We start from the raw sequence: 27,748 nt of genomic DNA, 5'->3' as shown, positions 1-27,748 counted from the left end.
GACAGGTGAAGTTGGCACTGAATCGATCTGCCAGAATATAGGCAATATCCTTGGGATCAGTATATTTAATGCCATTCTGTTTTAGCTCAGAGCAGATCTGAGCATTGCCATTTAGATTCTTGACATAGTTATATAATGCCTTGTGGTTGTCTTTGGAATCTTTGGTAATTTTATTTTCATAACTAGCTTTGGAGGATTTTATGAGGGATCTCAGTTTCTTACTGAGGCTGGTAAGGAAGTTTTTTGCATCCTGGGATTTTCCTCTTTTCTGCAGCAGTTTCTTCCTTTTGTTGTAAAGTTTGTTTATGGCAGGGGACCACCAGATTGGCTTCCTTTTTTTGGATGAGAGCATCTTGGTTCTATTTGGGATGGCACGATTCATGCATGAGTGGATGTGCTCATACAGTGCCTTAGTGTAGGATTCAGCAGTTGAACTTTCAGTTCCCGTCTGCATAGGTGTCATGAAGTTTGTCATTTCTGACTTGAGTAGCATGAAGTCAGCTTTGGAGAAGTTTTTTATGGAGGTTTCCTTACTGGGGGTGGGGGTGGGATGTGGATGTTAAGGGTGATTAGCTTATGGTCAGACCTGACTAACGAGGGGGTGACCAGAGGTGTGGAGCATTGATTTCCCATGTTGGTAATGACCAGGTCTAGGATATTGGAGCCCTTGGTGGGACTATGGATTAGTTGATCCAGGGCATTGGAATTTATGAATTCCAAGAACCGTTGGGCAAAGGTGTTGGTACATGAGTAGTTTTGCCAGTTAATGGCAGGGTAGTTAAAATCACCCAGTATTAGGGTGTTTGGTTCTATCTTAGTTACTGGGCACCTGACTAGATCACGTCATGCTGTTCTAATATAAACCAGTTGCTGGGCACCTGACTATATCACGTCATGCTGTTCTAATATAAACCAGTTGCTGGGCACCTGACTAGATCACATCATGCTGTTCTAATATAAAACAGTTGCTGGGCACCTGACTAGATCATGTCATGTTGTTCTAATATAAACCAGTTGCTGGGCACATGACTACATCACGTCATGGTGTTCTAATATAAACCAGTTGCTGGGAACCTGACTAGATCTGCACCAAACCTCATCGGCATGCAAGGAGACAGAGATCCTTTAGATCAGGCCGCTGTGTGTAGCTGCAGAAATGGTTTCATATCCTTCTCAGAAACTCACTGCACATGGACAGCAGGGCAGTGCAGATAAATGTGCAGATAAAACTGTGGACCCAGTCTCATTAAAAAGACATGCAACAAACAAAGTCAGGACTAGACACCCGGTGGTATAAACCTTGGCTCGAGATAATTCACTGTTGAAGTGACACCCCGACTCCATGTGCAAAAATGGAAAAAGGGGTTGAGGATGGATGGAAAACAAACATAGTGCAGCACGTGAAAAACTAAAAACTTCCCAGTTCTTTAGCATTAGATCACTCCTAAAAATAGGTATTAAGCACACATTGTTGCTCCACTATAACATATATATAGTTATGAGCTTGTAATGAATAATCACTGATGACTGACTGAAACACAAATCATCGAACAAACTCACTGGCAATTAACATTAATCAGCACTGAAATCATTGAAAACATAATTACAAATGTAAACCAATAGATTGCATTTCTGATTACAAAAAGAACAAAAAAAAAAAAAAAACTTATATGGGGGAGGGTCAGCTCTCTAACTCCCAGAAAGTAGATTTACTAACTACAGGCTTGCATCAACTCAAAGAAAGAGCAAAATGCCTTGAATCATGTAGTGGTCAATATATAATGAACGTTGACTGTTACATAATTTGACCAACTGTGCCATTGATGAAAACACCAGTGTTTCAGCAAATGATCTACGTGTGCAGTGATAAATCACATAATACTGTTACACACACACACACACACACACACATACACATACATATATATATATATATATATATATATATATATATATATATATATGGGATCCGTCAATATGTTTGAAGTTTCACTACTTCGAACCCCACTCACCGAGTCCACTTGTTTGACGTAGTGAAAATTTGAACATTGACTTCGGCAGTCACACTACAGTGCGGAATGGGAATATTCCCTTTTCCTTGCATTAGTGTGATCTCGGAGGTGGTATATTTAAGTAGGGGGATGTGGGGGGCACAAACCCCCACATGGGGGGTGCAGGGGGGCAAAAACATGTTTTAGTGTTTTTTTTTTGGGTAGCCCGGGGAACTAGACTTCAGCAAAAGTGCACTTTCATTTAAGTGGACTTTCGCTGAAGTGTAGAGTCTACTGCTCTATTTCGAAGAAGTGTATTTTCAATGTAAAGCAGTAGACCCATATATATATATATATATATATATATATATATATATATATATATATATATATATATATATATATATATATATATACATATATATATATATATATATATATATATATATATATATATATATATACATATAGATAGATATATAAATGTGTGTGTGTGATATGTGTATATATACACACACACACACAACACACACACACACACACACACACACACACACACACACACACACACACACACATATATATATATATATATATATATATATATATATATATATAAGGATATATATTGTCGAATATAGCTCTGACTGAAAGAAACAAAAACAGTGGTTAAAATGATTAAATGTACTTTTGACTGAATGTACTTTTGATTAAAAAGCCATTTCATTGAAAACATGCCATACGTGTATACCATAAAATGTATACAACATATATATAGGATGGCGCAGTGGTGCAGCTATAGTGTTGTCGCTTCACAGCAAGAGATTCTCCAGTTGATTCTCGTCTGGGGTGCCTTCTGTGTGGAGTCTGCATGTCCTCCCTGCATTTGTGTGGGTTTCCTCCAGGTGCTCCAGTTTCCTTTCACATTACAAAGACATATGTCTGGAGCATTTCTCCCTGGGCCTCCACTTAAAATTGGCTTCATTCCAAGTTGGACTTTTCCAATAAACAAATATTAAATAAATAAATATATACCATAAAAAGCGGGGAAGTTTCCCTGCACCCCCTTAATTATATATACTAGCTCAACGGTTGCAGAAAAATAATAATAGAAGGAAAAAAATGAGATAACATTGCTAACACCTTTCCAGATTGTAGTCAGAAGACTAGCATTAGCTTCCTTTAAACCTTTATGTGCAGCAGAAATTGTCAGCATTGGGTTTGCAGCAGATATGCTTCTTTAAGGGGAGTAGGTCATCAGCCTGACATTTTGCTGTATGACTCTGTAATAGCATATCACAATTACAAGTCCCCTGTTTGGTCTTAAGGGGTTTAAAAGAACTAAAAAGCTCCTAGCAGCAGTTTATATTACAGCCTCATATCCCTATTAGTAGTTGAAAAAATACATGCATGAGACCGGTCCTGGCCTTCACAGAGACTGAGGTATGGGTAGTGAAGTATCCATCCCAAAATGAAGAGATAAGGTAAGTAAAACCATTTTTTTTGCTGCTTATTTTATTGACTTCTCCTTAAAAGAACTGCTGTTTTGGAAGTATACTTAAATACAACAGTACTTCTTACTGAAAGGCGATATGAGAAGGTAAAGTAGCCAAGCCTTATGTAGTTTTGACTTAACATAGTTCTAGAATGTGCCCATCTTGCTGTTCCAGAACTCTGACTTCCAATTAGATACTCCAGTCTCTAGTTTTAATTTGCTGTCCCTGGGGTAAAGCATGGTGCAACACCTGAAAACACACTGTCCTGATGGGGCCCTGATGGAGAGATGAAATGTCAGCAAGCAAAGGAGAGTAGTAGTGCTGAAATTGAATTCATTCTCAAGTCTTGATGAATACCTTCGCGAGGTGGATCCTGTTTTTCACAAAATCTCACCAAGGCAACACAGATATATAGACTGTATTTATATAGCATATATCATGGACAGAAGTAAATCAAAAATAAAAAAAATGATAGCTAGATGCACAAGACCCAGGATAAAGACGTGTCCAATCCTGGTAGGCGCACTGGTGCCAGGACTGGAAAAAATGACAGTGTAGAATCCTCAAAATATGGAAACATTTGTACAATGGGGCTAGGCCAGGCTCACGGGGAGGATGCCCCCCCCCCCCTGCTGTAGAAGGAAGTAGCAGTCCACAAAAACGACAAATATTGATTGGCCAAAGAAGAGTCATAAAGACGATAGAGTGGATATTGAGGATAAGAAAGAAATTATGTATTGTTACTATTATGTAAAAAGCCCAGAATTTCCAGACACAAGATATACAAAATGATTAAGAGAGAAATTGGAGGAAAGAAAAATGCTTCCGCAGGAAAAACTGTCAGAAGCTTCAAATAAAAATTTGCACTCATTAATACAACAGATTTTTGAAAAACAGCATATGAATCAAGAAATTTTGATCTGTTTGGAAAAAGAAGCATATGAGGAAGTGAGAAAATATAAACAACAAAACCTAGAGATATTTGAAAAATATAAAAAAGAAATATGGACATGGGAAAGAAAGAGAGATTTGATATGGTGCAATATTTATGCAAAGGAGAAAACCAGGTTGACTAATAAAGAGAAGGTAGTTTCAAAGATATTCGAAGAGAAATACAGGCAAAGGCATCCAGATATGGAAAGTTTCACAATAAAAAAATTAATATCACAAAGACGTAATGTAGAAAAGATGATTAGTAAAGCAGAAGTTAAAGAAATAGAAGTTGAAGTTATGGAGTGCCTGCAAAGTGAAGGATTTAATGTAGAAGGTCTAAAACAGACCATCACAGCATATATAAGAATAACACCAATATCCGCTCTCAGTCAGTTGTAGCACCACCGAACACCACTTGTTGAACCATCACAGCATGATGGAGTGAGTCCCCAGAATAAGGAAAAGCAAGAACATCAGGAGACGTGAAGAAGAAATATGGACATGGGAAAGGAAAAGAGATTTAATATGGTGTAATATTTATGCAAAGGAGAAAGCAAAACTAACTAATACAAAAAGAGCAGTACCAAAGATATTTGAAGAAAAATATAGGCAAAGGAATCCAGATATGGAAAACTTTACAATACAAAAAATAAGAAGACTAAGAAGAAAAGTAGAAAAAGAGATTAGTAATAGAGAAGTCAAAGAAATAGAAACTGAGGTTATGGAGCAGCTGCAAAGAGAAGAATTCAGAGTAGAAAATCGAATGCAGAAAGCACCACAACAGGACAGAGCAAATATATCCAAGGATATCCAAATTAAGGGGAAACCAGTGGAACAGGAAGCAAATGGTCAAGTGCCATATCAAGATATTTTGGTGCCTTCCACAGGAAACCAGTATAAACATTCACTTAAAGCTAGACAGCAAGGAAAGGAACAGGAAACGGTGGAAACTCTGACGCAGTCAATGTTGAGGAGTGATAGGCCAGTGAGATTCCATGTGACAGAACAACAGATGACACAGGATGAAATTGAAGAGAATGTGCCACAAGAAGATGCCACATAACTTTCTATAGAATGTCTGCAGGAAGTGGAAAACAAGGGATGTGCCCTCAGTTTGGAAGAAAAGGAGTTAAGAGAAGAGTTGCTTGATTTAATAGACAAAGACAGATATATCAAGATCAATGAGAGAAACAGACTGCAGAAGGTTAATAAAACCCCGAATGTCAGAAGCTTGATAAAACAAATTAACGCAGTAATTAGGACTGTCCATAGAGATCCATGCGATATAACAGAAGTAAACAATATATTACTGTGTTACTAAATTAATAACTGATAAAGTTCTAACACAGGAACACATGGTAGCGAGGGAAAAGAGGGGGCAAAAGCGAATACCATCATGGAAATATCGAATAGAGAAAACTGTAAAGCAGCTAAGACAAGAAGTGTCATTGTTAGAAGATTATAGAAGAAGGAACAGATCAGCAAAAATGCTAAGAAAGATAGATGTGATAAAAGAAATGTGCAGAATTAGAACAGACCAGGATCTATTATGTACTGTTGGAGATAAACTAAAAATTTCAAAACAGGCAGAAAGACTTAGAAGATACAAAGATAAATATAAGGGAAAAGCACAAAATAAGCAATTTAATGATGACCCAAAAAGTTTTATAGAGAATTGGGAAATAAGGTAAAAGGAATTGAAAGACCGCCAAAAAAAAGAGGAAGTAGATACATTTTGGAGAAGTATCTATGAAGATCCTGTGGAACATAACAAAGATGCTAAATGGACAGAAGAAGTAAAAGAGAGAATAAGAAGTTTAAAGGTACAGGATATGAAATGGGATGAAATAACAGCCCGAGAGATTGAAAGAAAGTTGAGAAAAGCCTTTAACTGGAAAACCCCAGGCCTAGATGCAGTACCTAACTTTTGGCTTAAAGTATTAACTTCTTTGCACAAGGATTTAGCCATGAGTAAGAACTATTTATATGTGCACCCTGAACATACGCCGCACTGGTTCAACAACAGGAAAAACAATGCCCTTACTTAAGAGTGAACCTGCAAGCTACCCTAGAAATTATAGACCAATAACTTGTCTTCCAATAACGTATAAACTATACATGGGAATTGACGCCGACAGAATTTATGGTCATTTAGGAAAAAAACTCTATTATGGCAGTAGAACAAAAGGGCAATAAAAGAAAGTCATATGGAACAAAGGATCATTTGTTGTTAAAGTTATAGTGGAGAACTGTAAGAAGGGGAAGAATCTTAGTATGGCATGGATTAACTACAAAAAAACATTTGATAGTATCCCACATTCATGGATAAAAGAGTGCTTAAAAATGTATAAGATACACCCTACACTAACTGACTACATTACAATGACCATGAAACAGTGGCAGACCACTTTGCAATTTAGTCATGATAAAGGACAGATTATTATCCCAGGGATATTCCAGGGTGACTCTGTCACTGTTGCTATTCTGCCCTGCCATTAATCCATTAAGTTGTTGACTTAACAGCTTAGGCCATGGCTACAATTTGGCTCCTAGAAAACAACAAAGTCTAATGACTTCTCATCTTCTCTTTGTCAATGATTTAAAACTGTATAGCTCATCAGATGAGGAACTGAATGCACAGCTGCAGGTTGTCAAAACTTTTTCAGATGATATCGGAATGTTATTTGGTCTTGATAAATGTGCAAAAGCAACCTTTAAAAAAGGAAAACTGGAATTGCAGCACCAGGAAAACATCATTTTGGGACAAGAATGTGATATAGAAGAACTTGAGCAAGAGGGAGTGTATAAATACTTGGGAATTGATGAAGGATCAGCAATAAAAGATGAACAAATGTGAATCAAACTCAGTAAGGAGTACTTTAGAAGGCTTAAATTAATCCTGAAAACAGCATTGACATCTAGGAACAAGATCCAAGCCATAAATCAATTTGCTCTTCCTGTCCTAACTTATAGTTTTGGAGAGAGTAACTGGCCCCAAAAAGTGTTGGATAGATTGGATATTAAAATAAGAAGGATGCTGCATTCTCACCAAATGATTTATAAAAATCAGTGTATACCAAGATTATATATTCCCCGTTACGAAGGAGGGATGGGCCTCCTTGAAGTTGATTACATGTATAGATCTGCAGTCATGGGACTCCGCACATATCTACTGACCTCACAAGATCCAAATGTAGTGAAAGTTTTGAAACATGAGGAGAATAAATCTAAGATGACATCTCTGCTTAATTTAGCAGAAGCATATCAACATCGCTTTAGCGTGCTTTAGCGCGATTTAGCGTGGAGTTGCCACTAAAGCAGCATTGGGCAGCGCCGGTTTAACAAGGTTAAACTTTTTCTGGCTCCATAGAGTCTGTTCTTCATTTTTTCTCTTAGAACTGCTCTACTAGTAACCTAAACAGTATATCCCTTGACTAAAAAGCGCAGCACTTGTTCCTAAAAGTTTTTTTTTTCTTCTCAAAAAAAAAAAAAAAAGCTCAGCACTTGTCACTTCTATATTATACAAAGTCCCTCACTTGCAAAACCCCCCCAGGAGTACCCACTTCCTTACTAAGTCCTCTCTTATTCAGTCTCATACCTAACTTCTTAATTTTTCTAGCATGTCGAAGGGCCAGATGCTGGCGTCCTCTCCTGCCTAGTCAGACACACTGACGTCTCACTCACCAGGCTGAACAAGGACAGGGTCACAGTAAGCTGTCTATCGGGCGCTAGAATCCGCCACATAACACAAGCACTCGGGTCACTCCACGGCAAGTACAAATATGACACAGTCATTGTCCATGCTGGTGTGAACGACCTGAGACGTACCTCCCTGGACTACATGAAAAGAGACATAAAGGAGCTCTCTGATTATGTAGCCCAGGCAGGTATGACCCTGACCCTGAGCAGTATCCTTCCTTCACCAAGAATGATGCCACAATATAGAGACAAGATGATCAGCTTTAACAATTGGCTTAATGTCTGGTGTCATTCAAAGGGGATCCAGTGTCTGTCTGCCTGGGATGACATGCTTGACAAGCCACACTGCTTCACAAGGGACGGCTTGCACCTGTCACCCCTGGGATTCCGGATATTGGCTAAGGCTCTTGTCACCCCCATAGTGCCTTTTTTAGGCAAGGCTCAAATTCTAAACCTACCACCCTAGAATAAAAAAAATGGGAAGAAACTGAGGGTAATGCTGCTCAATGCCAGAAGTCTAAATCTCAAAATGCACGCACTCAAGGCCCTTCTCAGTATGGAGAACATCGATGTCTGTGCTGTAACTGAAACCTGGTTCAAGGCTCCTGAGAGCACCCCGGCACTATTAGGTTTACCTCATATCATGCGTTCCGGCCCCAAAACCCAGACCACACCACAAAAGGAGGGGGTGTATCCATATTCATAAAGGATACCCACACCTCCAGGTTGGTGGCAACGCACAAAGCTTCGGAAACCATCCAGGTGTAACTAACCATAGGCAAAACTGCTCTACAAATTGTAGCATGCTACAGGCCACCCTCTCAAACTCAGGAACCCCACACAGCCTTCCTGAAGACACTGAAGGGTATAAATGTATCTCCAAACACCATCATATTGGGTGACTTCAACTACCCGAATATAGACTGGGAACATTACTCAAGCCCTAACTTTCTAGCCCAACGGTTCCTGGAGTTCATAAATTCAAATGCCATGGAACAGCTAGTCACTGTTCCCACGAGAGGAGAAAATATACTAGATCTCATTATCACAAACATGGGGACAAAATGCTCCACACCGGAAGTATATCCCTCATTGGTGAGATCTGATCATAAACTAATCTCACTGGAAATCCACATCCCGCCCCCACCCCAAACAAAAACGACCACAGTGAAGAACTTCTCTAAAGCAAACTTCACACTACTCAAGACTGGTGTGGTATCCTTCAAGGCCCCTGAGCCAGTGGAAACCACAACCCAAGCTGTGGAAGCCCTTACAAATGCCTTCTATGAACACCTCCAGGACTGCATGGATCAGGCAATCCCAAATAAAACCAAGACTCTTTCCACAAAGGGCAAATATCCAGTCTGGTGGACCCCAGCCATTAACAAACTTTACAATAAGAGGAGAAAGCTATTAGATGATAGAACAAAATCCATAAAAGGGAAGTCACCCCTGATCATTATTAGTAAAAAAATACGAGCACTCATAAAATCAACTAAGGCCAACTTTGAGAGAAAAATTGCCATGGATTCAAAGGACAATCATAAGGCCTTTTTCAGCTATGTTAGGAACCTGGGTGGAAACTCCCAGATATGCTCAGAATTAGTCCAAAATGATACAAAAATCACTGAACCCACAGACATTGCCAACATACTGGCAGACAGGTTCAGTGAAAACTTCACCCCCCTCTCCCCCACTAAAGGAGAGATAACTATCCCAGTGGAGTGTAGCCTCCCAGACATCTCAAATGCGCAGGTGAAAGCTGCTCTCTCTAAAGCTAAAAACACAGCATCAATGGGACCGGATGGCGTCCCCGGCTATGTGCTACACGAGCTAAATGAGGAATTAAACCCGCACATAAGGCAGCTGTTTAATCTCAGCCTTACCACAGGATACGTTCCCAAGGAGTGGTGCACGGCAACTGTGGTCCCACTCCACAAAGGCGGTGCCTCTACGGACCCTGGTAATTACCGCCCCATAAGCTTAACAAGTCTAGTCTGCAAAGCTATGGAGAGGATCATAATGGAGCTCATAAACAAAGATATAGGGGACTTGAAGACATTGGACCCGACCCAGTTTGGCTTCGTCAAGGGCAGATCATGCCTTTTGAACTTGGTCGACTTCTTCGAAACAGTCACCAAGGCCATTGATGAGGGAAAGGCAGTCCATACAGCCTACCTTGACCTTGCAAAGGCTTTCGACACAATACCCCACTCGGGTATTGTAGAAAAACTTACCAGCTTAAATGTAAACCCATATGTCACAAGATGGGTTGCAAACTGGCTTAAGGACAGAACCCACAGGGTTAGAGTTGCTGGCGCTATGTCAGACTCCAAGCCGGTCACAAGTGGTGTCCCACAGGGCTCAGTCCTTGGCCCCTATTGTTCGGCATCTACTTCTCAGAAGTACAGGCCAACATGAGAGGACTTTGGCTGACAAAGTTTGCAGACGACTGCAAACTGGGCGCCATAGTGGAAAGTGCATCGGACACGGATATCCTTCAGAAGGGACTCACGGAAACAGATAGCTGGTGCCAGAGCCATGGCCTGAAGTTAAACACCAAAAAATGTATAGTCATACCCTTCGGGAAAAACAAGGTAACCCCAAGCTACCATATAGGTGGCAATCCACTAAGCACAGAAGAGGTTATCAAGGACCTGGGGACCCAGGTTGACAGTGGCCTTTCTTTTAACACTCACATTGCTAAAGTGGTTAGAAAGACCTTCTACATTGCCCACCTGATCATGAAGGGATTCACATCCAGATCTAGTGAGGTCATTGTTCCTCTGTACTCTTCACTTATCAGACCAATGATCGAGTACAAGGCCCCATTTGGGATGTATCTCACCTGACATCTGCAGCAATTGGAGAGACCCCAAAAGTTCCTCACCAAAAGGATAAAGGGACTCCAAAATCTGTCATATGCTGCCAGATTGAAGAAACTCCAGCTCTATTCAGTCGCATACCGTCTGCTCAGAGGTGACATGTGCCTGACATACAAGGCCATGTCCAACCCGGAATTAATGGACATGCTCCACCTCAAAAAATCCAAATCCACCAAAACCACTAGAGCAAGCGACTTAAACCTTAGCACGTATATAAATAGGACATGCTGGAGGGATAGATTTATCACTCAGAGACTCCCTATGCTGTGGAATAAAATCCAGGTCCATGTGAGGCAGAGCACCTCGCTGGCTCTGTTCAAGAGAAATCTTGACCTGTGGATGGGAGATCGTAGGTTTACCCCGGGAATCATCTCTGTGTCACTGCTGGACAGAGGCACAACAAACTAATGGGCACAGTATTTTTTCATATAAGGGGTGGCGTAAGCCACAAAACTTTGGGCTAGGCTTATAAATGCCTTAGGGCAGATAGCCTAGTATAAACCTACGAACCTATGAACCTAAGCAGGAATAGAAATCAAACCAGAAGTAGATAAAAACCAGGCAGCAACTGAATGTGTTAAAAAACAAAAGAAAGAATATAAGGTGAAGGACCAAATGAGAAGGCAAGAAATGTGGAAAAAACATAAATATAGTTGCAAGTATAGAAAACTTCTGGAAGAGCCCCAGGTTGATCAAGAATGAATGCAGGAATGGTTAAGGAGAGGTGAATTCACATCAAGAAATGAAAAGTTAATATTGGCAGCCCAAGACAGTAGGCTATGTACACGCTGGTTTACAAAGTCCATTGAACATATAGGAGAAACAGACATATGTAGGTTTTGTAAAACTGAATTGGAAACAGTCACACACCTTGTTGCTGGTTGCGACGCACTAATGGCAGATGGACTGTATACTGAAAGGCATAATAATGTGGCAAGACTATTACACTGGAGATTGTGCAAACATTATGGTATTGAAATGGCTGAAAAACACTGGAAACATGAGCCACAAAGAATCATAGAAAATGATGAAATTTATATCACATGGGATCACCCAACATCAACAGTTCAAAAGATAGATGCTAGAAAACTGAATATAGTGGTCCAAGAAAAGAAGACAAAAGTAGCATTGATCATTGAAATCACCACACCTAGTGACTACGGTGTCTTGCGTGCAGAGAAACACAAAGTCGTAAAATACCAGGATCTGTAGGCAGAAACGTGAGCCATGTGGAAGAAAGATACCCAGACAGTTCCAATAGTAGTAGGAGCAACGGGTCTTATAAAAAAGAATTTACAATCATATTTAGATATGTTACCAATTCATGTAACACCATACGAATTGCAGAAGGAGTCATTACTGGACACATTGCGGGTGCTGGGAAAAGCACTTTTGGCTGACATCAAAGAGTGAAACAATTCTAATTTCATGAACTTTAATCGTACTTTGACTTAGGAATGGGGTCCATTCCCGTCATGGTATTAAAAACCCAAAAGACTTGGAGAAATTAAAAAAGCAGATTGATCTTTGCTGTTCTAGAATTAATATATAATTCAAAATTTCTGACTATTTTCTCCCATCAGTTCTCCATTTGACAGATTGATCAAAAATATCTAGAACTTGGCTTCCAGAGGCTTGATTTGCAAGGCTTGTATTGCTTTATATCACGCGATCCTTTTCAGGCAGACCTCAGAGGCAATGGGGAGTTCAGAGTGGTTGTTAGGGCAACCCAAAAGTCAGTACAGACTTTATCAGATGAGTAGATATGTCCTTCATGACATAAGCCACTATAATACCATGACAGTATTCAGCCTTACATGAGATTATTTAAATTTGAGTCTCCTAAATCAAACATATTTTTTTTTGGTGTTGCCCATGGAGATTCTGCTGATAAAAGTGGAGAAAAGGGTTAATTCAGTGACATAAGTGAAGAATATGTTGTCTTCTACCAAGGTTTTCCAGGGAAAAGTCCCTCCCTCTTTAAAAATAAAACTAATCCCATTACCTGTTCTCCCTGTGACAGTATGGTAGGCAAGAGAAGCCTATAAGGAAAAAAGGACGTCAGCAGTTTACTGCTCAACATCAGGGAAGCCAGTGGCAGTTCTAGTATGTTCCCATGCTGCGGGGGAAACACCTATGACTCCATTACTCATCCCCTGCCCACCTAAACCTTAAGGGAGAAGATTTTCCACTTGCATGAATGATCTCTCCAGAAGTTACTGTGTAGAATGTCTCATTTAGTCAAACCCTAGGACTCTCCCTGATCACCTTCAGGCAGCTCAGAACCTGGCTTTAAAGTCTCCAAAAACAAGGTCATTCAAGAGAAAGACAGAAAGATGAACAGGATATTATTCCAAATTATTTCTTATTTCTTAAAAACCCATTCTGGAATGCAGTGCCCTGAAACGTTTTGTGGAAAACAAATTCAAGATAACCTTTATCCTCTTGGTTAAATGGGACTTGGTTGTCTTAGACTTTGAATGGCTGTTTGCATATATGCATACTGAAGATATAAGTTCCTTTTCATTTCCAGATAAGAGAATTAACACTGTATTTTTGCCTTGATGTATAGTTGCTATATGTTTAGCATAACTTATGTTTCTATTGGCGATAGGGCTAATATAATGAATAAATAAATATATATATATATATATATATATATCTATATATCTATATATATATATATATATATATATATATATATATATATATATATATATATATATATATATATATATACACACACACACACACACACACACCATCCAGTTGTAGGTTATTGTCTGATCAGGCTCCTCTCCACTGTCAGGACATGCAGACACTATAGTACACATTGAGCTGATTATATCACTGTCAGGACATGCAGACTAGTACACATTGAGCTGATTCTATCACTGTCAGGACATGCAGACTAGTACACATTGAACTGATTCTATCACTGTCAGGACATGCAGACACTATAGTACACATTGAGCTGATTCCATCACTGGCAGGACATGCAGACTAGTACACATTGAGCTGATTCTATCACTGTCAGGACATGCAGACTGGTACACATTGAGCTGATGCTATCACTGTCAGGACATGCAGACAGTATAGTACACATTGAGCTGATTCCATCACTGTCAGGACATGCAGACTAGTACACATTGAGGCGATTCTATCACTGTCAGGACGTGCAGACTAGTACACATTGAGCTGATGCTATCACTGTCAGGACATGCAGACAGTATAGTACACATTGAGCTGATTCTATCACTGGCAGGACATGCAGACTAGTACACATTGAGCTGATTCTATCACTGTCAGGACGTGCAGACTAGTACACATTGAGCTGATTCTATCACTGGCAGGACATGCAGACTAGTACACACTGAGCTGATTCTATCACTGTCAGGACATGCAGACTAGTACACATTGGGCTGATTCTATCACTGTCAGGACATGCAGACTAGTACACATTGAGCTGATTCTATCACTTTCAGGACATGCAGACACTATAGTACACATTGAGCTGATTCCATCACTGTCAGGACATGCAGACTAGTACACATTGAGGCGATTCTATCACTGTCAGGACATGCAGACTAGTACACATTGAGCTGATTCTATTCGTGTCTAAATTCCTGCGGGATAGAGCTGCCACAGGGCAGTTCTAGGTTGTAATACCCAACCCATTTATATCAGAGGACATTCTCATGTGGTCATGTCTGTCTTAAGCTACGCTGATAACTTTAAAGTGCTGTCTCTTTTTTTCTGTCTGTTAGAGACTCTCGAAAAGGGCTTCTGTCTATTTTACATAGCCTCAAAGGACCAAGTCCTATGTGATCTCCTTCACATCCAGAAAAAGATTAACACCTTAAACACTCGCCCAAGAGATCTAAATTTCCATTGAAACAGAAAAAGGACATACTGGTGAGCTAGATATCTCTCCCAGAGAGTCCCCCTTTTATGGAATGGACTCAGTTTGGATGTAAAGCAAACTAACTCCCTGACTCTCTTTAAGCATAACCTAGATGAATAGATGGGCAATTGTAAGCACATTTCAGGTCTTGTCTCTCAAGCCCTCATTGAAAGGCATCAAAACTAGGAATTAATTATTCAAGTCAGTGGGTTCTAATGATCTGGGGTCTTGTGGCTAGGCTACAAAAGGCCCACAAGACCAATAGCATAGTACTAGCTTATGAACCTTTCGGCACTGCCTGGCTGCCTACTGACACATTGTATATTATACCCTGTTCATTGCAGACCACCCAGTATTTGATAGAGTGGAACCTATTACAAGCAATACACAGTTTTTCCTGCTCCCCATGCGGGACCTTTATTGCAGTGTGGGTGCAGTCAATGGCTTCCAGTCCTCAGAGGAGTAGGCTATACTATAAAATACTCACATGGTTTCACCTCTCCCTCTTATGCTGCATGGGAACCACAAATGCTCCTCGCATGTTGTGGCATGATACTGAGGAAGTAATAGAGTAGCCTTGACGCAGATGTCTGAGACTCACCCACTATATCCCCATTTGGTTTCTGAATGGTCCAGTAGCTAATATTTTCAATGCCACATATACCTTGGTGTCCACAGGCATGGATAATCCTCACATCCCATGAGGATGACACATCTCATCCAGCAGTGCATTATTTCTGTGTCATGGAGGGCGTAGTAGTATGGATTAGAGGGATGACTCAGTTGCACTGGGGGTGATGATTCCCACCTCTATGACTTCCGTTACCAGCAACAGTTTACTGCATATTTAGTTATGCAGCAGCTACCCCCATACGTGTATACCCCATACATGCTTACCCCCATACATGTTTTTTGTTACCTCTCCCTTAACTCTAGAATTTTACTATGGTCAACAACTCTGGTGGGAGAGTCTCTTCAAGAAAACTATATTCCTTTCTGACTCATTCTGCCATATTGTTTACTCTCATTTGCTTTCATCAGTGCCTCGTTTCAATAATTTTGCTAATTTCTGTGTCTCTGTACCATCATGTGCATATAATAAAGGCTGCAGCATTTGTCAGCCTGCTGCTGCCACACTCCATGTGTCTTTGGACCACCCGACCTGGTGTGTGGAGCAGAGTCAAATGATATAAATTATTGTTACAACTATAGAGAGTTGTAACACTAAGTTACAAAGAGTATGTCAGCTATCAAGCTAAGGTGATTCACATTTTAGAGCTTTGGTATCTAAATAGGACACAATAGAAAAAAATAACATATTTACTGTGCATTGTTGACACGTAAAAGTATAGATGGCTGGAAAGTGATTCTAGGTTGCAGGACCCAAGTATGGAAAATGCTCTGAGATCTCGAAAGTTGAGTCATATATTTAGACAAATACCTGCCAAAAGAGGCATTATATTCAAGAATAAGTCTGATGAGAAATCAAAGGGGAATTAAGACTTCTATGGATTTAGATGAGATGCCTTTGGAAATTACATGAGCTAGACAAAAGCCTTTCTAAGCCACAATGGGGAAGACATGCTAGTCAAAAAATGAAGACTCTTCAACATGAGTACCTAGATCCCCATGACAGTGTGTGATTTGGGGGGGTTACCATAAGATATAATGCAGAAAGGTTTTTTTACCAAAATAAACTTTTGTTTCTAATACCAAGACAGGAATGGACCCTTTGCCTAAGTCAAAGCATGCTTGAAGTTTGTGAAATTACTATTATTTCAATCTTTGATGTTAGCCAAAAGTGCTCTTTGTAGCACCTGCAATGTGCCCAGTAATGAGTCCTTCTACAATTCATATGGAGTTACAGGTACCGGTAGCATATCTAAGTATGACTGTAGATTCTTTTTTATGAGACCCATTGCTCCTACTGCTATTGAAACTGTCTGCATATCCTTCTTCCACTTTGCCCTCATTTCTGCCTGCAAATCCTAGTATTTTGTGACTTTGTATCTCTCTGTGTAAGACACTGTAATCACTGGATGTAGCAGTTTCATTGATCAATGCTACTTTTGTCTTCTTTTCATAGACTACTGTATCTGGTTTTCTTGCATCTATTTTTTGAACTGTTGGTAATGGGTGATTCCATGTGATATAAACTTCATCATTCTCTATAATGCTTTGTGGCTCATGTTTCCAATGCTTCTCATCTACTTCAGTATTGTAATGTTTGCACAATCCCAAATGCAACAGTCTTGTCACATTTTATACCTTTCAAAGCCCTCTGCCACTAATGTATCACACCCAGTAACAAGACGTACAATTGTTTCCAGGTCTGTTTTTCAGAACCTACATTTGTCTGTTTCTCCCAAATATTCAATGGATTTTGCAAACCAATGTGCATGTAGTCTGCTATCCTGGGCTGCCAATATTAACCTTTCATCTTTTGGGTTAAATTCACCTTTCTTAACCATTCTTGGTGTCAGATCCGGATTGACATGAGGTTGTTCAAGGAGTTTTCTGTACCTGCAACTATATGTAAGCATTTTCCATGTTTCTTACCTTCTCATCTGATCCTTCTCTTTATATTCTTTCTTTTGTTTTTTGGCATATTCAGTTGTTGCCTGTTTTTTGTCTACTTCTGGTTTGATATGCTTCTGCTAAACTAAGCAGGGAGGTCATCTTAGACTTGCTCTCCTTATGTTTTAAAACTTTCAGTCTGTTTGGATCTGGTGAAGTCAGTGTATGTATGTGTATGTATATATATATATATATATGTATATATTGATATTATAGATATATATGCAGTCCTACAACTGCAGATCTATGCATGTAATCAATTTTGAGGAGTCCCATACTTCCTTTAGAACAAGGAATATATAATCTTGGTATACATTGATTTGTATGTATTATTTGATAAGCATAAAGCATTTTCTTGTTTTCCTATCCAACTGATTCAATACCTTTTGGGGGCCAGTCAGTCACCCCAAAACTGCAATTTACAACATAAAGACCAATTGCTTAATAGCTTGGGCTTTGTTCCTAGTTTATTTGTTTGTTTTTGTTAATTTTTATCTTCTAAAATATTCCTTACTTAGTTTTGTTCACATTTATTCATGTTTTATTGTTGATCCTTCATCAACTCCCTTCTGTTCAAGTTCCTTTATATCACATTCCTGTCCCAGGCTGATGCAGCTTTCCTGATTTAAATGTTGCTTTTGCACATTTATCAAGAGCAAATGACATTCTTATATCATTTGAGAACATTTTGTCCATTTGCATTTATGCTTTCATCTCCTCATTTAATGAACTATGCAGTTTTAAATCATTCACAAAAAGAAGACGAGAAATCTTTACACTTTGTTGTTTTCTGGGAGCCATATTGTAACATTGACCTAATCTGTTAAGTAGACAGCTTAATGGGTTAAGGCAAGACAAAAGAGCAGTGGTGACAGACAGTCACCCTGGAATATCCCATTTGGAATTTTTATCCCTGGGATAATTTATTTACTTCACATTTGTTAACCGGGTTGGTCCAACTGAGCACAAGCCCATTTTCAGTGGAGACCTGAGGAGAAAAGCTCCAAAAACAAATTCAAATAACATAATAACATAGTTTAAAGTATAAATTAGATAACATACAGTAAAATAAACGTTACATCATAGTTGTTAACAAATAAAGAGGTATTATTTACACCTAAGAAGTTCTTTAAGATTAAGGATAATGAAAAAATAGAGGAGACAAAGAAAATGAGAGAGGTCAAGTGGGGTCATGACAGGAACAGATCCAGCTTTTCTAGAAGCAGTGTTTTACTTCTTTTCTGACACTGTTTGATTGTGTGATGTTTTCCAAGTTAGAGGGGAGGTTGTTCCAGATTGTTGTTATGGATGTTTTACGTAGGAAATTGCCTAGATTGATTTTGGGTGCACGTGTTTCTAGAAGAAGTTTCTCTGAACTGCAGAGTGCACGAGGGGGGGAATAGTAGGTAACCAGATTAGTGAGAGAGGGACAAACAATGAGTTTATTTAGTAGGAAGTGGTAAAATGTAGTTGGGATAGTTTAAGATGGTGGGAGAATTCACGCCATTGTAACTTATGGAGGGCTATACAATGGTGAATAAGATTAGGAAAATTGGCTGCAAATTTGGCAATTTTATTATAGGTTTGTTCTAACCTGAAAAGTACACAGGACTGAGGGTTGGTGAGGACCGGTGATCCATAGAGGAGGCTTGGAAGGAGAGAGGCTTGGGCTAGGGTGTGTCTAGAATCAATAGAGAGGAATTTAGTGTTGCGATATAGCATGCCAAGTATTTGGTTAGTTTTCTTAATTGCTTGATGAATGTGCAAGTCATATTTTAGTTGGTCATCAATAGTCCTTCCCAATAAATTTGTATGAAAATTTACATTTATGATAGTGTTATTTACTGAAGAGATAAAGAAGCTGGTTTTAATGTGCTCTTTGTTTTTGGGGAGAAAGAGAAGTAGCTTTTTTCAGGGTTTAAGATCGGCTGATTATCATTTAGCCAGTTTTCAACAAGAAGGAAAGATTGTTGTGTGAGCATCTGAAGTTCTGAGATAGAGTTGGAGGATGCAATCAGAGTGGAGTCATCAGCGGATTGTATGAGGCTAGAAAGGGGGGTAGAGGTCATTAATAAAGGTATTGAAGAGAAGGGGTCCAAGAATAGAACCCTGCGGTATGCCAGTGTGTATAGGTAAGAAAGAAGAATAAGAGGATTGCCATATGACTGATTGTAGCCTGCCTGTGAGTTAACTGGAGAACCATGAGACAGTAGAGCTAGATAGATTAAATTTAGTCAATTTAGTCAGACGTTTGGAATGTGATACTGTATAAAATGCCTTAGTTAAGTCTAGGAACAGACATGATACTAAATAATTACAGTTCCTAGCTTCAACAATGGTGTGGGTGAAGGATAGAAGAGCTGTAGTAGTGCTGTGATGAGGTTGAAAGCTGTGTTGAGTAGGGGTGAGGAGGCTATTTTGGAGAAGGAAGGTAAGTATTTGATTGTGAATTCATTTTTCTGGAATCTTGGATAGTGGGGAAAGTATAGCAATAGACCTGTAATTAGAGAGATCAACAGAGTTGCCATCTTTGTGAAGGGGAATAATGTAGAAGGAGTTCCAGATTTGGGTACAGTATCGTCTAGACTAGAATGATTAATAAGAATAGAGATGAGATAGACAACAGAATTAGATGCAAGCTTGAGGAAGTGAGGATGGAGCTTATTGACAGAGAGAAAACAAGGTTTAAGTTTGAGAAGCAGAGACTTTATGTACAAAGTAGAAATAGGGTTAAAAGAGAAGCTAGCATTGTTGTTTACAGATTGAGGTGTTGACCTTTGGGGGATTCTGACTTGTATTAGTCAATTTGCTGATGGAGTCTATGAAAAATTGATTGAGGAGAGAGGTGGTTTCTTGGTTTGGGAGGCTAGGGTAGGGATTAGGAGTTTGAGGTTTACCAGGGTGGAGGATAGAGTTAATACTTCTCCAGACATTTTCGGGGTTCAAATGAGCAGTGGTTTGTGTATTAATGTAGAAGGCCTATTTATCATTGTATATTTGTTTCTTGGTTTGGTTCCCAAGTTCTTTAAAAAGTTGGATGTGGGTGGGGGATTTGCTTTTCTGTCAATTTTTCCAGGCCCTGTCCCTTTTATGCATTAGTTTATGAGTGTCTTTACTAAGCCAGGGGGAGTAATTTGATTTTATTCTTATTTTACGTAGGGGAGCTATTGAGTCTAGGGTATTAAGGAAGATGCACTTAAATTCAAATACTGCATCATCAAGAGGAAGATGGAAAGACTGTCATTTAGAGTGGAGGGGTTGAAGTCTCTGAGTTTTCAACAGAGTTTGTACAGATGTGATTTTTGTTGTTGGGGTGAGAATCTCTGTAGGTGGTTACTTAGAGTATCAGGAAGTGTTATAAGGCTGTGATACAGTTGGGGGTTATTGCACAAGAGCCAGTCAATTGTTGTACCTTGGCTGGAGTGTTTAGTGAGTCTTGTAGCGGTGGTAATAAGTTGGGTGAAACCAAACAGATTGATACTTTGGACAGAGGAGGGGGGTCTCAAGGGAATTCCAATCAATATTGACATCTCCTAGCAGTATAGTTTCATAGGGTATGTTTTGAGAAACTTAGGAAAGTAGGTTTTTGAGGATATGGATGTTCTTACCAGGAGGAATATAAACAGCAGCAATGACAAGCTTTTTGGGGTCGTTAAGGTGGCAGTTTAGTATTAGGATTTCTGCTGGGTAAAATCAGGTAGGTTTATTGGAATGGGGGAAAGAGAAAGGTGTTGGGAGTAAAGTACTGCTAAACCTCCACCGTTTTTATTGGTCCAGTCCATACATCGATAGATGTTACAGCCAGGGGGCAAGATATCAGAGTCTGGAATATGGGGTTTAAGCCAGGTTTCTGATAGTACAAGTAGGTGGGGAGAATATTGGGACATCCAAGCATGAAGGCCAGTGCTTTTATTAAGAAGGCTTTGAGTGTGGATAGCCATTATGTATAAGTGTGTGGTGCAATGGGAGGTAGGAAAGGATGGAGATGGGTGTACATTATGTGAGGGAGTATTAGTTGGTAGAATAGGAAGGTGCACTGTTTGGGCAGGGGTGGAGATTGGTAGGGTTGGCCCTGGATTATCACCTGCTACTAGGAGGATGGAAGGCTTTAAGTTGGGTTTTGGTGGAAAATATTTTTTAGAATGAGTGTATGTGTAAGTCTAAAGCTAAAGGAGGGAGACAGACTGAATATTTTATAATGGAAAAAGTGAGCAATAGAGGTGTTGTATAATGATAAAGGTACGGTAAAAGATGTATTTAAATGAGCATTATTGGTAAATGAGGAGGTGGATGCTGATTTGAGATAATAAATGTTGATATATTTGGTATGGTAAGATGACAGGATACAGAATAAAAGAAGAAGTAATGTAATTATCAGATTAATGAGCACAGTAAGGCTGGAAGGTGGAGGAAGGGATTAAAATCAAGTGAAAACGTTTGGAGAGGAGCAAACCTAGCTGCAAAGTAGTTTGCCATTGTTTTATGGTCACTGTAATGCAGTTGGTCAATGTAGGGTTTACCTTATACATCTGTAAGCACTCCTTTATTTGTGAATGTGGGATGCTGTCAAATGCTTTTTTGTAATCTGTCCAAGATATACTTAGAGTCTTCTCCATTTTACAATTCTCCATTGTGACTTTATTTAGCAACAAATGATCCTTTGTTCCATATGACTTTCTTTTGTTACTGTTTTCTTCTATTGCCATGATTGACGTTTCTTCTAAATGACTATAAACTGTGTTGGCATCGATTCTCGTATGTAGTTTATACATGATTGGAAGGCAGGTTATTGGTCTCTAGTTTTTCAGATAGCCTGCAGGTTCACCCTTAGGGAGTGGTATCGAGGTATCATTTTTCCTGTTGTTAACCAGGTTGTCTTCTGTCATGATAAGCATATAAATAGTTCCTGCTCAGGGCTAAATCTTCATGTAAAGATGTTAATACTTTTAGCCAGACGTTAGGTACTGCATCGGGGCCAGGGGTTTTCCATTTAGGAGCTTTTCTAGATTTTGTTTCAGTTTCTCTGGCTGTTACTTCATCCCATTTCATATCTTGTACAGTTGAACTTTTTACTGTTTTGTTTACTTCTTCTGTCCATTCAGCGTCTTCGTTATGTCCCACGGGGTATTCATAGATATTTTTCCAAAATTTGTGTATTAATTTCTTTTTTGGTGATATTTCTATTTCTTTTGCTTTGTTTTCTAGCTCTCTATAAAACATGTTTGGGTCATCAATGAATTGCTTATTATGTACTTTTCCTTTATATGTATCTGCATATTTTCTAAGTTTTTCTGCCTGTGCTGATCTTTACAACCATCAACCATCAAGCATCAACCAAAAAAGACCAGTAACAGATGAAATTAACACCCCAGTGGGCAGGGTCGCCCATACCGTGCAACCCACATTCTCATTCAGGTTATTATCTGCATTTCTGTTATTCCGATATGAATGGACAATATTCCCAGGTCATATCTGAGAGAGGATAAATCATATGCTATTAAGTTTGCCTGGCATGAGTCTTGAATGATGTTGACTTGATGCTGTTACAAAATAAAGTAATGTGGTTGGGGGGGGCAGTGCATCTAGAACTGAATAAAGCAATGTGGGAAGGGGGATGCCCAGAGTCGAATAAAGTTACATGGGAAGGGGAGCCCAGAGCTGAGTAAATTAATGTAGGATGGGCGTGCCCAGAGCTGAATAAAGTAATGTGGGAAAGGGGGTGCCCAGAACTAAATAAAGTAATGTGGAAAGGGGAGAACTCAGAGCTGGCACAGTGTCATCACAATTCATCTACTCTGTCTGTCTTCCAAGTTCCTATAAGTACTAAAAATACATTTCGACTTGCCTTCACTTAGACAAAGTTAGTCAGGATAGCCTAGGCTGTTTCTGTTTATAAACTAAACACTGCCTGTGGCTGCAGCCTGTCATTGCCAGTATTATGCAGAATACAGTTTATTACAACATCAGCGAGTGGTTGGTAGGCTAGATGAGGCCAGGGAGGAAAGCTAATTTTAAGCTATGTCATGTGAGGGTCTCCATACCTCTCAGCTGTTCTTGTTTTCATATATCCATGATTCTGCCTCATATTTTGCCTTGTCTCTTGTAAAGTTTTTGATTTTTAAGTAAATCACTGAAGATTAGTATTACTGTCCATCAATAATACCAGACATTAGAGTTTCTTACTTCTACAAAACCTGTCGCTCCATTAACTTAAGTGAATTTGCATAATATTTAAATACTGTCCCTCACATAGTTCTCAACCATCCCGCTCCAAAATGCAGATTATCACCTCTCATAATGTGGAACAAATCGGCAAAATGTGGAACACATGAGACCTTACTAACACTTTCCATGATGAAGCTCACATTATGATTAGAATGTGTTATTTTATCCTTATAAAATATTCTTTTCATAAATTAATGAGTCACTTTTATTTACCATGGATATCAGTTAAAACATTCCTTATCAATGAATGCGTTAGTCTGACCCTTTCAATGTGAAATAGTGAAGAAAATGGACTTTTTACAACTAAAAATGAGGTATACATACACTTGAGCAGTACACTCCCTGGGTTTGATCCTTTCTCCCTCCATTAATTTCTGGATTAGTTCAGAATTCTTTAGGAATGAATTTGAGAGGTATGAAATCACCACTGGATCAGTCAAAAAGAGTCAAACTATGAAGCCGTTCCCTCCTGACTAAAAGGATTTCTTCTTCGAATTAATTAAGACAATACCATACCTGTGGTCACTTATCAGAAAACAAAAACGAAATTGAAGAGGAAAGGAAAGGTGACTCCCACTCTTCCCTCATTCTCCCTGAAAATGAAAAAATAATAAGAAGAAGAATAACACTGCGTGCATGAGTCTGACAACACAGGGAAAGGCACTCTGTCTCAAACTGTGAGAGGTAATACAAAGACATTCTAGCGGGACCATTCCTCAACTTCTTGTTTGCAACATTTAAGCAGCAGCAAGAAGAAGTAAGGATGTTGCAAGCTGAACATTTATTTGAATTGTTTTGTTTGCCTGTAATTCAAGCCATAATGACTTTGCTGAGCTTGTCAGCAGCTGATTGTTTTAATAAGCAGAGATGGCTTCTATTTTTGATTCTCAGCCTCAAAATGACATTTATTTTGTGTAGTTAGTGCAGGACTGTAGGAGGTCTTAATCTCCTACTTTTCAATGATATAGTGGGACAGGAAAACGGTTACTGCCAAATGGGGTCCTGTCAATTTACTGCAGAGTTGCCGACTATATCCTAGTATCTGCTGTCTGTTGAATCAGTGAGAAAGCACTTGCATATGGACATATGGCACTGCGGTTTGGACAAATTTGACAAAATAAATATTACCTAATATAGTACATGTTGACGAGCCTGATGGGCTCCATTGAAGTAATTTGCTCCTAGCAGCTGCCTAATATTTCCCTATTATAGTCAGCCACTGTTGCCCATTACAGCCATCAGCATATACTGAGCCTGGCTGTGCTGCTTAGCACTCCCCTGCTAGAGGTACGTGTATCTCTGAATTTCACACACCCTGTGTGTAGTTGCTCATTGTGCAAAATTGCTTACCGTAATGTGGAAATATTTTCTGAATCCCATCCATATTTCCAGTTGTATGCAAACATTTCCATTACTTTATCATGAAACTTCTGACTCTGCATTTATCTTGCAAATGTAACTTTTTCATTTGGCATGTTTTTGACATTTTCAAGTTCTGTGTCATACTGCAATTATTTTCTAACCGACTTATGAATGCGAAAAACATCCATTTTTCAAACCAAGTCAGTTTTTTTCTTTCGTTTTTCTAAATAATCAAATGAACATCTTGAGTTAAAGTCTCAAAAGACTGCAAGAAATGATTGGCTAAACATATTGAAAAACAATGGTTATTGTCAGTAAGCAAAAATGATCCTTTTGTGAAATCCCTTTCCTTTTAGCCATTTAAGATTACTGGCCATTCCATACAGCCAGAATACCATGAGTTCACCCCCATCCAAACTGTCTTCCTCTCTTTAAAATTAGTGTCTCTCACCTTAGATTGCTAAAATTTGAGTTACCCCCTCTTTCACATCTAATTGCTTAGTGCACACTGTCACTCTTAGGATATTAACCCAATTTTCCATCTTACCTTTAAAATCTGCAACATCTGGTCCAAGACCACCAATTATTGGGAAGCCCATACTCTGCCTGTCAGTACTCATCTTGGGATCGGTGCTCTGCGAGAGAAGGATCATTGGGACATTATTTCCTGAAACTACTGATCACAAGAAAGCCTGATAAGTGCTTTATAGATACCAGCTTAGAATCTGTGCTACTGTTTTGCTCCTAGTAAGAGAAGGAACAGAGAGTGTCTCTTGGACGCAAGTAGCCTGTAAATGTTTAATCTCCCAAGCCCCTGTTTATACTACCAAGGGTCAGAAATAAACCGCTCCAACGTCAAGCAAAAACTTTATTAAAGCAAAGCTTTTGCGTAATAACCCTTTCTCAATGCTAATACCATTGCACAGAATAATCACCATTTAAATAAGAGCAAAGAAGTATCACATGACCACAGCCAGCATATCACATGACACTGCATAAACATGTATTTATTTATTTGTTTTAAAAAATACATTAAATATTTTGTTGTTGTATTCTTACTAAAACAGATTTAATACTTAAAGTATTGTTAAGACCAGGTTCATACTCTTCACATAATCTAATAATCCATTCATATTCTTTATTTTCAAGAAAATTGTTTAAATCACCCCCCCCCCCCCCCCCGGTTCCTTTCACTACTATGTCTAGTACCCTAAACTTAAAACAATGGTCCTCACCCTTCCTCATGATGTGTCTGCTTAGAGCATTCTTGTCATTTCTCCTTCTTATATCTGACTTATGCTCAATAATTTGCTCCCTCAGCCTTCTGGTGGTTTTCCCCACATAAAATGAAAAACATTTTACACAAGTGGCGAGGTACACCACATAGCTGGTATTACAACTGGCTGTGAGGGAAAAAGTATATTCCCTGTTGGTCACAGGATGTGTGAACACATTGTTATTAGCTGTTAAAATATCATTACAACAACTACAATTCATACACTTAAAAGTGCCTTGTTTCATTGTTGCTTGGCATATACTTTAAAATCTTTATAACATAGCCTTCTTTTTAAGTTTCTAGTGTTCTTATAAGAAAAATAAGGCTTTTCATTCAGAATTGTCTGCAGCTCAGGTAGAGCCAACAAAATAATCCAATGATTTTGTATAATTCTTTTAAGATGATGACCAGAAATGTAATCCGCAGCTAAAAGAGATGGTTGTTTAATTTATAAATAGTGGTTAGAATCAAACAGAACTTCTTAGAATTTGTGATAGGGTAACAAAGGACAGAGAAACCTCTCTGAAACCCATATTTTATAAGGGGCAGAAGAATTGGTCAAAAGGGAGTTCAATGTAGTAAAATTAGGTATGTCATCATCATCTTCTTTCGCCACAGTGGGACATCTGTTTCCATTTCTTCCTGTCCTCTGCATCTTGCTCTGTCACACCAACCACCTGCATTTCCTCTCTCACCACATCCATAAATCTTATCCTAGGCCTTCCTCTTTTCCTGTTACCTGGTAGCTTCATCCTTAGCATCTTTTTCCCAATATACTCAGCATCCCTCCTCAACACATGTCCAAACCAACGTAATCTTACCTCTCTGGCTTTGTCTCCAAACCTTCCAACATGGGCTGGCCCTCTAATATACTTATTCCTAATCCTGTCCACCCTTCTCACACCCAGTGCAAATCTTAACATCTTTAACTCTGCCACATCCAGCTCAAACTCCTGCCTTTTTGTCAATGCCACTGTCTCCAACCCATATAACATAGCTGGTCTCACTACCCTCTTGTAGACCTTCCCTTTCACTCTTACTGGTACTCGTCTGTCACAAATCACTCCTGACACTCTTCTCCATCCATTCCATCCTGCCTGTACTCTCTTCTTCACCTCTCTTCCACACTCACCATTACTCTGAACTATTAATCCCAAGTATTTAAACTCATCCACCTTCACCACCTCTACTCCTTGCATCCTCACCATTCCTCTACCTCCCTCTCATTCACACACATATATTCTGTCTTAGTCCTGCTGACCTTCATTCCTCTTCTCTCTAGAGCATATCTCCACCTCTCCAGGGTCTCCTTAACCTGGTCCCTACTCTCACTACAGATCACAATGTCATCTGCAAGCATCATAGTCCATGGGGACTCCTGTCTGATCTCGTCTGTCAAC

The sequence above is a fragment of the Protopterus annectens genome, chromosome 12.part0, assembly GCF_019279795.1.
Source record: "Protopterus annectens isolate FY-2018-M chromosome 12.part0, PAN1.0, whole genome shotgun sequence".
NCBI classification, from domain to species: Eukaryota; Metazoa; Chordata; order Ceratodontiformes; family Protopteridae; genus Protopterus; species Protopterus annectens.
Note: the sequence above shows the minus strand (reverse complement) of the source record.